The following is a 13791-nucleotide window of genomic DNA, read 5'->3' as shown; positions in this document are numbered from 1 at the left end:
AGCATTCATCTGTGATTGCAGCTCAAGTATAGCATTTTTAACTTTATTATGACTAGTTTTTACTTCTTTTATCTCTTCAGAAAGGGATTCTAATCTCTTTTTGACTCCAGCTAGTATTCTTATTATCGTGATTCTAAATTCTGGTTCAGACATCTTGGTTGTATCTGTGTTGATTAAATCCCTGGCCATCATTTCTTTGTGCTTTCTTTTGGGGTGAAGTCCTTCGTTTTGTCATTTTGAAGGGAGAAAAGGAATTAATGAGGTAGAAAAATTAAGATTAAAAATAATTAAAATTAAAAAAATATTAAAATTAAAAATACACACATACAAAATCGAATAAATGATGCTAGATCCTAGGTGTGTTTTGGTCTGGGTGTTGAAAGTGGTTTGACAGATTAGAGAAATAAAGGGGGGAAAAAGGAAATCATTTGAGAATTTGAAAAAATGAATACACTGAAGTAGACTAAAAATGATGGAAGTAAATTAGAATTTGAGAACATTTACACAAAAGTAAAAAATATAGTAAAAAATTAAAGAAAAATATTTTTAATAAAATTGAAAATAAAAATGAATTTTTTTCTGTTTCTGTATTCAAGAAAAAGAAGTAAAAAAGAGGGAAAAAAATTGAATAGATGGACATGCTAACAGATTGAAATATGACTGAAATTACTTCATTTTCTCCTAGAAGTCAGACTATGAAGCACTTTATAGCCCATAAACTAATAAGGTGGTGAGACCTGTGTTCTTGAAAGGGAGGTTGGCCCAGTTGGGCAGGGCTCAGTATAACAGCTCCATTCTCCACTAGATGGCGCTGCTTACGTACTAGGGTGGAGAGTTGTGGGCTTGTAGGTTCATAGGCGCATGTGTGGGAACGGTGAAAATGGCGTCACCCAGCTACCCAGTCTCTAGTATCGGAACTCTCTTCTCCCTGATCAGCAATCACACACCCATCATCTCTCTTCAGCTTTTGTCCAGTGTACAGTTTTTCACTGTCTGTGACCAGGCCCCAGGCAGTACCTCTCTCCTGAGTTTTGTCTCAGATGTGGCTGTTTTCCCTGGCCCCTTACTTCTGAAGGACTGTGGCTTTAACCCATTCTGCCCCTCTGCAGAAGGGTCTCACAGAGCAATGGCCGAATGATCAATGGCTGAATGTCGGCTGCACCCAGGAATGCTTGCTGGACCATGCCGCTTTTGGTACCCCGAGACTGCAGCCAGGTGTCAGCCCGCCCCCGAAAACGTTTGTGAGATAGTGTAGCAGCAGAGTTTCAGGGATTATGGAAAATCACAACACACATCTGGCACCAGGCTTCACCCTTAATGACCTTGTTCCAGCACCAGCGAATGTGGCCATTTTCTGGGATCTGCTGGGACCAGGTGGCTTCAGCAGTCTCTACCAAATGTCCTTCCAGCAGTGGAACCACTTTTCCCTGTGTGGCCCAAGAACCTCCCCGGACCCCACTCTTTTCTTGGGGATTCACCCTTCCTACCAGAGCACCACCAGGTATTGAGTTGTGGAGTTTCAGACTTTGCACTCTCCTTGTTTATAGTCTTAATGGAATTTAAACCCTCTCCTTTCTCCTTTCTCCTCTCTCCCTTTTTAGTTTAGTCCCTGTGGCTGTTTCTAATTTTCCACTTTCTCTCCAGTTGCTTTTGGGGAGGGGTGCTTTCCCATATTCTTCCCACCCCCCATCTCTGTCTTCTCTCTACCCGCAAAAGCACCTCCCTTCCCATGGCTTCTTGCTCCCTAAGTTCACCTCTCCATACCATGTACCTTCTGAATTCTGTGGTTCAGATTGTGCAGATTGTTGTGTTAATACTCCAATCAGTTTTCTAGGTGTGCAGTGGTTTAGTATTGGTCTGGCTACATTTCATGGACTTGAGACACACAAAAAACTTCCATGCTCTTCCGCCATCTTGGCTCCTCCTTCTCCCTCTTAGCACTTCTTTAGCTGCATCCTACATTCTGATAAGTTGTATTTTCAATTTCATCTAGTTCTATCTTTTAAATCTTACTTTGAAACTCCCTCTTTGACCCATAGATTAGTTAAAAGTATGTTCTTTAATTTCCAGATTTTTAGAGATTTTCCTGTTGTTTTCTGTTACTGAATTATAGTTTGATTTACTTAAGGTCAGAGAACTTATTCTGTATGACTTCAGTTCTTTAATATTTGTTGAAAAATTTTGTATGCCCTAGGTTTATGGTCCATTTTGTTGAATATTCCATGGGCTTAATGTAATATGATTTTCCCACTGTTTTATAACACTAATGCTACTTGCAAATAGAAATTGTTTATACTTAGGCCAAGCAATAACTTGTGAAACTGAAATACTGCTGTTTTTTTTGTGTTTGTAATTTGATATAGAAGGTGGAGGATGTTGCAGAAGTTTTAGGAAAATAGTATGCTTGACCTTGTGTTTCTGAAACTACTGTGCTTCCAGAATCCCCTGGGAGCATTCACACATTATGAGGGGGAGATCTGGATGCATACTTAGACCTGTGGGCTTTCTAAAAGCAGAGTCAACATTGTGGCATTCCTAGGATCTACTGTAGGAGTCCACTCTAGGGGTAGAATTTGCCTTAGGTGAGGACTGAGAAGTTATTTAAGTCTTGGGGTAGAGCTGTTTTCCCAGAACCTTAGGGGTCTGATGGGTCCTGCTGTTGCCATCTGCACCCTCCTCACTAAGAGAGAGTGAGTCTTGGGGTGACCTGCAGCTCTTCTCATCTGCCCTCCCTCTCTGCTGCTGCCAGCTACTCTCCTTATGCATTATGCCCTCCTTGATCCCTCTTGGCCTGCCCTACTGTAGCTGTGTCATACTTTGCACTTTCTATTGTGCCATCTAGTTCATTCATTATGTGAGTTGTGTGTTATCTGCAATTTTGTTCTGTAGTGATTCCTGGTGCCTCATACAGAACCTGGCACAGAGTAAGTGCTCAATAAATATTTATGAAACAAGAATGTTCCCAGAGTGTCTTTAGATATTTGACCAGGTACTGAGGTCCTACTCTGCGTCTAGTCTAACCTGGCTGTTGGGAGTGGGAGCACCATCCACCTCTGACCCATGAGTGAATGACTGTCTGGCAATGAAGCATCAGGCAGGGTTCCCTTTGGCCTTTTAATAGATTCATGAGATGAAATAATTTCAGGAATTTCTCTAGGTTATTTAAACTTCTTGTCCTATAGATAATCCTGTTTGGCACTTTCTTAACTGAAGATTTGGGGTTGTATTTCTCATCCTTGTAAAGTAGTTCTTGGTAAAGCTCCAAAGAACAAAATTGGATCAATCTTTCTAATTCTTGAACTTTGCATATTTAATAGGGTTTCTGGAGATTTCCCAATGCAGCATTCTAAAAATTCCATTATTACAGTGAAGGCTTCTATGCCCTTATACTGTATGAAATCATATTGAAACAGTGTGACACGGTCTTAATGACAAATATTTCACAATATAAAGGAAATAATACTTTTCCCCTATGTGCCCTCCATTCAATATCTGGAATTATGTTTTAGGAAGAATTGCCGCCACGGGTTCCTTTCTGTTGGAAACAAGGAGGTTTTTCTTTCCTTTTCACTCACTTTATCTAATTGAAGCAAAGTGATGTAGCCTTTGTGTGAGATCATGTGTCATTGTCCTGGGTCCTTTAATTTAGAAGCTCATAAAGCATTTGGTTTAAAAATTAACTGTGAAATGAAATTCAAAATAGATGAATAGAGAACACCTCTAGTCTTCCAGGGGGCCTCTACTTTAACCTCCAGAAATGGGAGGTGCATTTGGAGAGAGGCGAGATGCTATATTTCACAATGCAATGTACATACCACAGTGCCATTTTCCAGTGGAAGCCTCCAAGTCAAGCCTTCCTAATTTTTGTTATTGTATTTTGCAAGGCTGAAATTTAAATTATAGCTGTGGCTAATGGCTCTGCCCCCTAATTCATTTCCCTTTGTCTGCAAGTCTTTTCTTATTGCTGAGATGTTACTATTGTGATTCACAGAACATATTGCTTCTAGTAGCATCTGGCAGGCTTTGTCTAGCAGGCTCCATTACCTTGTTCCAGAGATGCCTTTCTTTTTCTTCTTTGAAGTCAGAGACTTCAGAACTGCAAGAGAGCTGGTGGATTATGTAATACAATTCCTTTACTTAACAGAAAAATATGCTGAATTTCAAATACACTTTTGTAATTGAAAGAGTTGGATGGGGCATGAATCTTCTAACTATACTTGGCCATGCTGTCTACATTTCTTCTGATAAGATCACAACTTGATATTTCAAGGGTTTTCAAAGCAATTCAGTAGAAAAATATCTGGTATTTTGTAGATTTGTCTTGAAGGAAGTGTCCCAGCACTCCTGAAGGTTGTTACCCATGCCCTTGACTGTTCCTGGACATGCAGTCTGTGAACTGAATTATCTGTTTTGAAGCTATATCAAGTTAAGAGGTATGCGTGTGTGGGTGGGGGGGGGAGGATGATAGTGCATAAAGAAGGGCCACAGTGGGACCTGAGAGCTTTAACTTCAAAGAAAATAGTGATGCTATTGATACCTAGCAGAGCTAATGTGTGAAAAGGCAAGCACAGCTCTGAAAATTCTGTGTTAATAGGACCTCCACCATAATCTCATGAAATGGGATTTATTATTATACCCACTTTATAGGTGAGTAAATTGAAGCTCAGGGAAGTTAAATTGCTTGCTAAAAGTCCCTGAACTGGTAAAGGTGAAGTAGGGGCTCAACCCTTGCTTCTACCTAGGCTGCATCACCTGTCAAGGAGCAGGGAAATGTCTGAAGCCAGAATTGCAAAAACTAGACAAAGAGTGAACAAATGTCTGTTATGGCATACCATGGTCCAGCTTTGTGTTTGCAAATGTTATATTATTTAATTCCAAAAACATGTGGTAGTCCAGAACCTGTGAATATATGACCTTGTAAGGCAGAAGAAATTTGAAGATGTGATTAAGTTAAGGGCCTTGGGAGAGTATATTGGATTATCCAGGTGGGCCCAATTCCTTGAAAGTGGAGAACCTTTCCCAGCTGTGGGTAGGAGACATAACTATGGAATAAGGGTCATAGAAAGGTGATGTGATTACTTTTTATCCACTGTTGATAGCTTTGAGAATTGAAAAGATGGGCATTGGTCATGGAATATGGGTAGCCTCTAGAAACTGGAAGAGCTGAGGAGATGGATTCTTCCTAGAGTCCTCAGAAGGAATGCTGTCCTGCTGACTGTATGTTGGGTTTCTGACTTATCAAAGTATAAGTCTGTGCTTTTTTAAGCCACCTACTTTGTGACAGCAGCCCTAGGTAACTAACATAGGAGGTTCCCATGAGGGAGGTGTTACACTCCTGTTTTATAGCTGGAGAAACCATGCAGAAGACAACTTGATACAGATCTCAGCTGTGGTAAGTGGGAAAGGCAGGATTGAACTCATCTTCTTCCATGACCACGTACGTCCTCTTAGGAGGGAGAGTGGAAGTATCAAAGGTTGCCACATGGTTGCTGAGCTTCATTTCATAGCTGAGAATCGGGGCTTCAGCTTAGCTGCCTCCTCTCAAACATGTGGGTGGTGCAGGGAGCTGATTGCCCTTGTGTATATGCAAGAAGAAATCAGAAGTTGATAGGTAGGGGCTTGCCTTGTCTCCCAGTTTTATGATTAATCAAAAGACCTGGCTGCTATGAGCTGGAGGCATCAATTGGGAGGACATTTGGGGCAAGTGTGTGTGTGTGTGTGTGTGTGTGTGTGTGTGTGTGTCAGAGTGTGAGGAGGGTGTAGAATGTGTGTGTGTGTGCAAGTGTGAGATGGTTGATGCTGCATGAGTGTGCAAGATTATAGATGTGTGTGAGTGTAAAACTCAGTGGATGTGTGTGTGCAAGATTGTGTGTGTCTGCGTGTGCTTGTTAGTGTGAGTGTGATTGTGTGTGTGCACGTGCATGAATATGAAACCGAATCTGTGTTGGATGTATGCATAAGATAGATCCCAGTGCTACTTTGTCTTCATGTCACTGGATTACCTCTGGCACCACAATTGGGCTTCTCTGAGGCAGGGGTGGAGAGTCTGACCTGTTGCCCACACCTGGCAGTTTGGAGAATTGATTCCCTGGAGGCCAGGGTGCCCTCAGGATTAGAAGCAGACAAGTCCTGACCACAGGGGAGTGTCCACACCCAAGTCCTGGCCTGAGCTTCAGTTTTCATGTCTCCCCACATGATCTCCTTTAGGAGATGGGGCTCAGGATCAGGGTGCAGGAGGCACTGCCATGCCCCCTCAGCAAGGGCACATCACACTGAGGACAGGGATAGGCTTATATCCTTTCCTTTACCACTTGAGACCTCCCAGAGTGTGGACCTGATCTAGCACTGGGGAGGGATGGGAACCACAAGGGGCAGGTGGCATCAGGGCACATCTACTGGGGACAGGGAGAGTGATGGGAACAGTGGGATATTTCTTTCTCCCATCTGTTGTGCTTCTATGGTCTAGCTTGGGCAAGTCTCTGGACAGTACAGTACAGTTTCATTGTTCTTGAAAGTTATTTTATTTGCTGACAATGTGTTATTTTTTTTTACAAATGGAAAAAAATATTTTGTTTTAAAATCTTTGCTACATGTCATTATTTTTGTCACTGTAAAGCTCAGCACAGATGCTAGCAGTACAGAAATGGCCAACAAGAAAAAAAAAAAAACCCTGAAGGAAAATCAGAAACAAAACCCCCAGAGCCTCGTCTCCCTTCCCTCTCCTTCCCCAAAAGCCCTATAATAACTGTACAATATTATAGTCCTGATCACATTTAAAAACAATTATTAAAAACAAGGATTCCATTGGAAGCTCAACTTTTTGGATTCTTAAACTGTGATATAAATATATATGTATACAGTATGTGTGCACATAGAATAAAAAAAAATCTCCTTTTCAACTCCACTGCCTGGCACCAGACTGGAGACAAAAGGGAGAGAAACCCAGTAATGATGTTCTCTCAGCCTCTCTAAGGCCATCTATGCCCCCTCAGTCCCCTATGGCTACGTTTAATATGTCTTCTCCTTATTAATTCAGTCTTGCACTTAAGATACTGGCCTGAGCCAATTAAAAAAAATGGCTGCCACACATGACTGTTACCTGAGAAAGGTACAGAGAGAGAGTAATAACCTGTATCTGCATTTATATGGCTATAGTTAACTCCGTGACCCTGTTAGAATGGGAGTCTAGGCCCCATCTATGACAGGGATTCATACTCTTGTATCATAAAGCAAAATCCAATCTTAAGATTGGAGGGAGCAAAGAGGAAGAACTATAGGTCCAAAACAGACCCAAGTCTCAGTTTCTAGTCAGACTGAACTGGGAATGGGATGAAGGAGGCTACTTTGCAAGACTTGGTTTAAACTTCAGCAGTGAAGATTTCCCTGGGACTGCTAATCCAAGAAGTTGAGTTTCCATGCAGAAATAACCTCTACAGAACACACATCATCTGTGATTCTCACAGAAAAATGCAGCAAGTATGGCCAAGTATGGGGTTTTAAAAGGGGGTTATCTTCACACCCTAAACATCTGTAATGTTTGCAGATATTCTCTATAAGGTGAGAGCATCAAAAGCAGGAATGACCCAGCTTTACTACTAAATATGTTCGATGAGAGACAAGCCATATCAAAAGACTTTATATATCTGCTTAGAGTTGCATATTGGCTGGGAATAGATGTAAGTGCAGCAAAGATGTTTGTTTAAATACTCTTTGGCTGCAATACTAAGTGGAAAATACGTAGAAGATTTAACTCCTTAGGACTCTTTGAAAATTACATGGAAAAACAAAGATAAAATCTGGGACAAATTCTGCATAACTCCCTAATAGGGAGAAAAAGATAGAGAAACACACATGTGCATGCATGTACACACACACACACACACTCTTTCCTTCTCCCTCTCTCACTTCCTCACTCACTAGGCAGCAGAAAGAGCCTATGCTCACTTCCTAAAGCCATACAGGTATATGTAACCTACCATGTTTCATGATCTTCAAATAGGAGGACATTTCTCTTCTTCCCAACCTTATTCACAATTTCTTTCCCAAAACAAGCCACAGTATCCAAGGCAAATAGTGGATGAATGGATGTCAGGTTCTCTAACCTGCCTATTGACCCTAGCAAAAATCATTTCTGCATAAATCTCTGGTCAGGAGGTATAAGGAAAGGCATTCATAACTTCACCCAGACTCAGTTTTTCAAAGATCCCCAAAGCCTTCAGGATTCACCTCATTTCTTCTCAGAGGCAGGAGGGCAAGGAAAGGCCAGAAGGGGAAGGGGTACACATTAGGGGTGAGGGAAATGATGGGAGAGGGACTTTTATTTTCTTTACAGAAACATTTGCTTTTTAAAAACAAACGGTGACTTTCCTCCCCCACCCCTTATCATCACCCCAATAGTTCTATTCTGAAAAGGAGGGAAACATAGTTAGGTCAGGAAATTCTTCGTTGTTGTAGCTGTTGCTCTGGTCTCCCAGCATGGACAGCATCTCCTGGAAGACCTCAGGTGGGCCAGGTTGCCATGCTGATAGCTGTTGCTCTCTAGAACTTGAGCGATGATGAGAATGCTGGCCCTGACCCTGTGGCCAGACTTACACCCTCTGCTGTCTGTGTCTGGAATTGTCCTGTAGTCTGTCCAGTCTCAGGAGCAAAGTTGGATCCATGATTGGTGGGACTAGGGGAGGCAGCAGCACCAGGTGACACAGTTGAAGCACCAGGGAGGGACATGGGGCTGAAGGAGGATGGAATCTGAAAGCTTCCCATACCAAACTGGGAAGAACGAGTCTTGGCTGTAGCCTGAGTAGCCACCTGCTGGGCAGAGAAGTCTGGGCGGGTGCTAGGGGTCCAAGTTGGGGCTCCTTGGGGTGAGTTGGAGTGGTGGGAAATCTGGGCCAACATCTGCCCTGCAGAAGCTGATGGCTGGACGATGGTTACAGGAGAGGCCAGACCTGCACTATTTCTGAAATTCTCTGCCGGCCGGGGGAGGGGGGGTAGGAGGGAATGTATTGTCCTGTGAGAATAGCTGTTGGATGGAAGGGACAGTGCTGGAGGAGATGCCTTTACTCTGATCTGCATTGATGTTGGAGTAGATTTCTGAAAATCTTGGATCTCTATCCTTGGCAAACAGACCATCTGACTTTCCAAGGGGCTTACTGTGTTCTGGCCCTGTGGTTATTACAGGCTGAACAGAAACCTGGGAATGATTGTAGCCAGCCAATCTATCCCTTCCTGATACCACATCCAATTCTGTTTGGTGTTGATGCTTCCTGGATGCCAACTGCCTTGAGCCCATCTCTAAGGGTAAATTAGCCATGGGACCTAGCTGTGGTCTCTGGATTGTGTTGGACAGTGTAGGCCTTGGTTGATGGCTGGAGTTCTTCACATTGGTGTTGGTACAGATGATGTACTCAATTTCATCTGAGTAAGGGTTCTGGAAAGTAAAGGAGCTGGTTCTCATCCAGAGCCATTCCCTGTTCTTAGACCGGAACCGGAACATGACAGATAGCACTTGGCCTTTTAACTTCACCACCTGTTACAAGCTGTCTCTTAGAAGCTGTTGGTATTCAGGATGACATAATTCTACAATATTATTTCCTAAGAGTTCCTGTGGTTGGTAGCCAACAGTAGCCACACAGCGGTGTTCCACAAAAGTGAATATCCCCTCAATGTTGTGCCGCGAGATGAACTCTGTTGGTTGACAAATGTTACTCATGTCTGTACAGTTGGGAGAACTGGTTACCTGTAGTCTGCCAATGGCCACTAGGCAAAATTTGCTCCCCTGGCCAGACTCTGGATCATCATCTGGGAGGGAGACACCTGCTGGGGACCAGGCCTTGATATAGGCTGTGCAGTGGACCACCACAAAATGAGGTTCCCCATCCTTCACAGAGCCAAGTCCATTCCTGCATCTGTTCCTCACAAAGCTCAGTCTATTCATGGAGACTTGGGTCCACAGAGCTATTGCCACACCTCCTACGGCAAATAAATGATCTCCTTGAGCCCATACACATCTTCATGGAAGACTGTTGGCCTTCCTTTTTCACTGTTCCAGTCTTCAGGTCTGGAAGGATATGCCCTGTCAGGTCATTTTCTGAAGTGGAAAGCTGATCATGAAGTTTGTCCACATCATCTGGATGCACCTGATCATAGAGTGTGCTACCAAACCATTCAGACTTGTTCAAAACAGGGGTCACTGAGTCAGAGATGTAAACTACCCGACCTATCTCACATGAGACAATAAACAGAAAGCCGTCCGCTGCCTCCAAGATCAAAGGTTTGAGTTCCTGATCAGCGAGGAACGAAGGCTTGTAGGTGCCATCAGTGGATGTATTCCCAGTTCCTCACAAGGAATTTATGTGAGAGACTGCCATGGGTAAGATGGTTAGGTTGTCTGGTTTTTGAGCCAGGGCACTACAGGTAGGCACCATGTCTGACAGTTCTGTAATGTAGGCTGTCATCTTGTTCCGTTGCCCCTGTTCAATTTCACTGTAATTTTCCCTGGTGAGTCTTTCTTTATCTGCAAAGCTCTGCTCATCATCCAACCTGGCAAGTCACTCCTTATCATTAGACATCTGATCATCATCACACCTCAAAAATTTACCTTCTCCATCATCATCAAAATCCAACCCTGGTCACCACTTAATAGCCCTGTGGACAATGGCTCCTCCACCTTGAATCCCAGCCCCAGGGTTTCCTGAGGCAATGGCTGGACCCAGTGATGGTACATCTGATGTCATTTCTGGGTAGCTCAGTTGGTTAAGCATCCGACTCTTGATCTCAGCTCAAGTCTTGATCTCACAGCTGTGAGTTCAAGCCCCACGTTGGGCTCTGCACTGGTTGTAAAGTTGGGGTTAGCAGCAGCCGCAGCCTTGGCCGCAGATACCACTACGACGCAACCCCCCCCCCCAGTGGGAGGAGCCACCGCCACCGAACAGGGGGAAGGGGGAGGGGAGAGCCACTCCCCAAACGCGGTACCCTACAGCCACCACCGCTACCACGGAATCCAATATGGATAATGTGTTATTTAAAAGATTCTCTTTTGGTATTCTACAGAACCCTTCCCTCTTTTCCTCATTTCTTCCTTTCTCCTTCCTTCCTGTCTGCCTGCCTGCCTGCCACTTTTAGAGCACTGGAGGTCTGGAAGGCACAGATTTCTAAAAATTTCTAAATTGACACATAACATTGTGTAAATTTAAAGGGTACAACATGTTGACTTGTACATTTGTATATTGCAGTATGATTACCACTGTAGTTTAACCAACATTTCTATCACAGTTACATAATTATCAATTCTTTTATGTGGTGAGAATAATTAAATCTAGTCTCTTAGCAACTTTGAAGTTTATGATACAGTACTGTTGACTATAATCACTATGCTGTACATTAATTAGATCTCCAGAACTTACTTGCCCTCTGGTTGCAAGTTTGTACCCTCAAACATCTCCTCCACAATTGCCCCCCCCCCCCCCCCCCCCCCCCCCCCCCCCGTCCCTGGTAACCACCATTTTGCTCTGTTTCTATGTTTGGCTATTTTAGATTCTACATATAGGTAAGTTCATACAGTAATTTGCCTTTCTCCATCTGACTTATTTCATTAGCATAATGCCCTCAAGGTCCATCCTATTGTCACAAATAGCAGGATTTCCTTTTTCTCATGGCTGGATAATATTCCATTACACACACACACACACACACACACACACCATATCTTCTTTATCCATTGATGGACAATTAGGTTGTTTCAATATTTTGGCTATTGTGAGTAATGCTACAATGAACATGGGGGTGCGAATATCTTTTTGAGTCCTGTTTTTATTTCATTTGCAAGTAAAGGAAACAGACATACCTAATGTGGTATTTTCATCCTGTGGTGAAAATAATTTCCATTTGATGATGTGTGACCATAGAGCAGTCATTTTGGAAGAATGTTAAAAGGAAGTTGTGGGAAACTTCAAACAGAACATGTTTTTCTAAACTCTATTTCAATTTTTAGGATATAGTCACATGAAAAAATAGTGTTTGGTAACATCCTAATTCCCTAAATGGATCTGTGGAGTTGTAGCCACCTATTGTGATTCTCCAAAGCCAGAAGAGTTAACAACTGGCATATTTCTTTTACTGTGGTAGCTAAGCTTCTGTAGTTAGCAGAAATGTTTGTAGTATGCAATAGGAATTTGTACCTTATGAACTTAGCCCTGAAAATCCAGTGACACAATTATTCTTATTTTCCTTTTTGAGGAGAAACCTAATCTGTCCTCCTAGGCAACACAGGATCAATTGGTGATTGGATATGTTTTGTATGATTGCGGACCGCTGCAGATGACACCTTTAAGCTCCAGGATCTATAATTTTGTGTAACATAAGTCATGCCAGAAAATTAACTCAGTCTTATGTGGGTAATACCTAGAAATAAAATATATGATTTGTTCATATGCATTCTCCTTAGGTCACACAGTACATGAGGGGCCTTTCAAAGGGAATATATCATATAAAAACCAGTAATGGTAAAATATCAGCAAGAACAAATAGCCAGGACTGACAAAATACACATAAGGGAAAAAAAAGTGGGCATTGGAGGCAGGGTACTAGGGCACAGTAGATTGCTTCCATCTGCTCACGTGCTATCTTCCAAAGCAGAGTGAGGGCCTGGGGTCGGGTGATGTTTGGGAGCATATAACACAATCCACCCCAGTCCATCCACTGGTCACAATGGTTGCCTCTGCACTCAAATATACAACTTCCCTACAAGATGCACTAAAGCTGTCACCCTATTCAGCCTCCTGGTCCAATCTGGGAGCTACAACCTTTGAGTAGGAATTCTCTGCCTCTCATTCACACTATGAACCAGTGTAAGATGGGGATGCCATACAACCCACTTCTCACCCTGGGAGGGCGCTGTGAGGAAGCACACAGGCTTACAGGGAACCTACACAGGTGGCATCAACTAATAGCCTCCCATTCCAGCATCCACCTCACACCTCAAGCCCCCATGTTCCGGCATCTACCTCTTACCTCACAACCCCCTGTTCCAGGATCCACCTCACATCTGCCAGTCCCTGTTCTAGCAGTCACATCTCACCACACAGCGTCCTATATCAGTATTCCCTCTCACCTCATAGCCCTCTGTTCCAGCTTCCATTTCTCACCTCACAGCTCCATGTTCCAGCTTCTACCTCTCACCTGACCAGCCCCTGTTCTACCATCTGTTTCTCGCCTCACAGCCCAGTGTTCCAGCATCCACCTCTCACCTCACAGCCCTGTGTTCCAGTTTCCACTCCTCACCTCACAGCCCCATGTTCCAGCATCCACCTCTCACCTAACAGCCTTTGTTCCAGCATTCACCTCTCACCTCCCAGGCCTCTATATTCCAACATTCACCTCTAACCTCACAGCCTCATGTTCCAGAATCTTCATCTCACCTCACAGTCCTATGTCCAGAATTCATTTCTCCCCTCACAGCTTCTATGTTTTAGTATCTGCCTCACCCCTGTTTCCAAACCTCCAAGCTTATTAGGTACATTTTTGGCTTCTTGTTTGTCACAGGTGACCCTCTTATTAAATATTTTCTATCGTATCAGTTGAGTTGCGATTTTACCTCACCTTGTATATTAGTATTTTTTATGGACTACTGCCCATTCTATAAAGCCTTGCTACCTATTTTAGATTTTAGGTTTTTGTATCTGGAGTGTCATACTTTGGGGCCAATTTCCAAATTAGTCAGAATTTTCTATGTCCACAGCCATCCAAACATCCCAGTGACTTAACCTGTTGCTTTCTGCTCTGCTGGGATCTGAT

At 43.2% G+C, this 13791-nt stretch overlaps 1 protein-coding gene and 1 pseudogene across 1 annotated transcript in view; one reads left to right on the top strand and one right to left on the bottom strand.

Annotated features, from left to right (window-relative positions):
* The window catches only part of OCA2 (OCA2 melanosomal transmembrane protein), a 496949-nt gene that overhangs the window by 136477 nt on the left and 346681 nt on the right, over positions 1 to 13791 (top strand). The window lies entirely within an intron of this gene.
* On the bottom strand, positions 7852 to 10735 carry LOC132668838 (aryl hydrocarbon receptor nuclear translocator pseudogene; annotated as a pseudogene).

Source organism: Panthera onca, chromosome B3 (genome assembly GCF_046562875.1).
Source record: "Panthera onca isolate mPanOnc1 chromosome B3, mPanOnc1 haplotype 2, whole genome shotgun sequence".
NCBI classification, from domain to species: Eukaryota; Metazoa; Chordata; class Mammalia; order Carnivora; family Felidae; genus Panthera; species Panthera onca.
The sequence above is the reverse complement of the archived record's forward strand: the minus strand, read 5'-3'. Positions and strand labels throughout refer to the sequence as shown.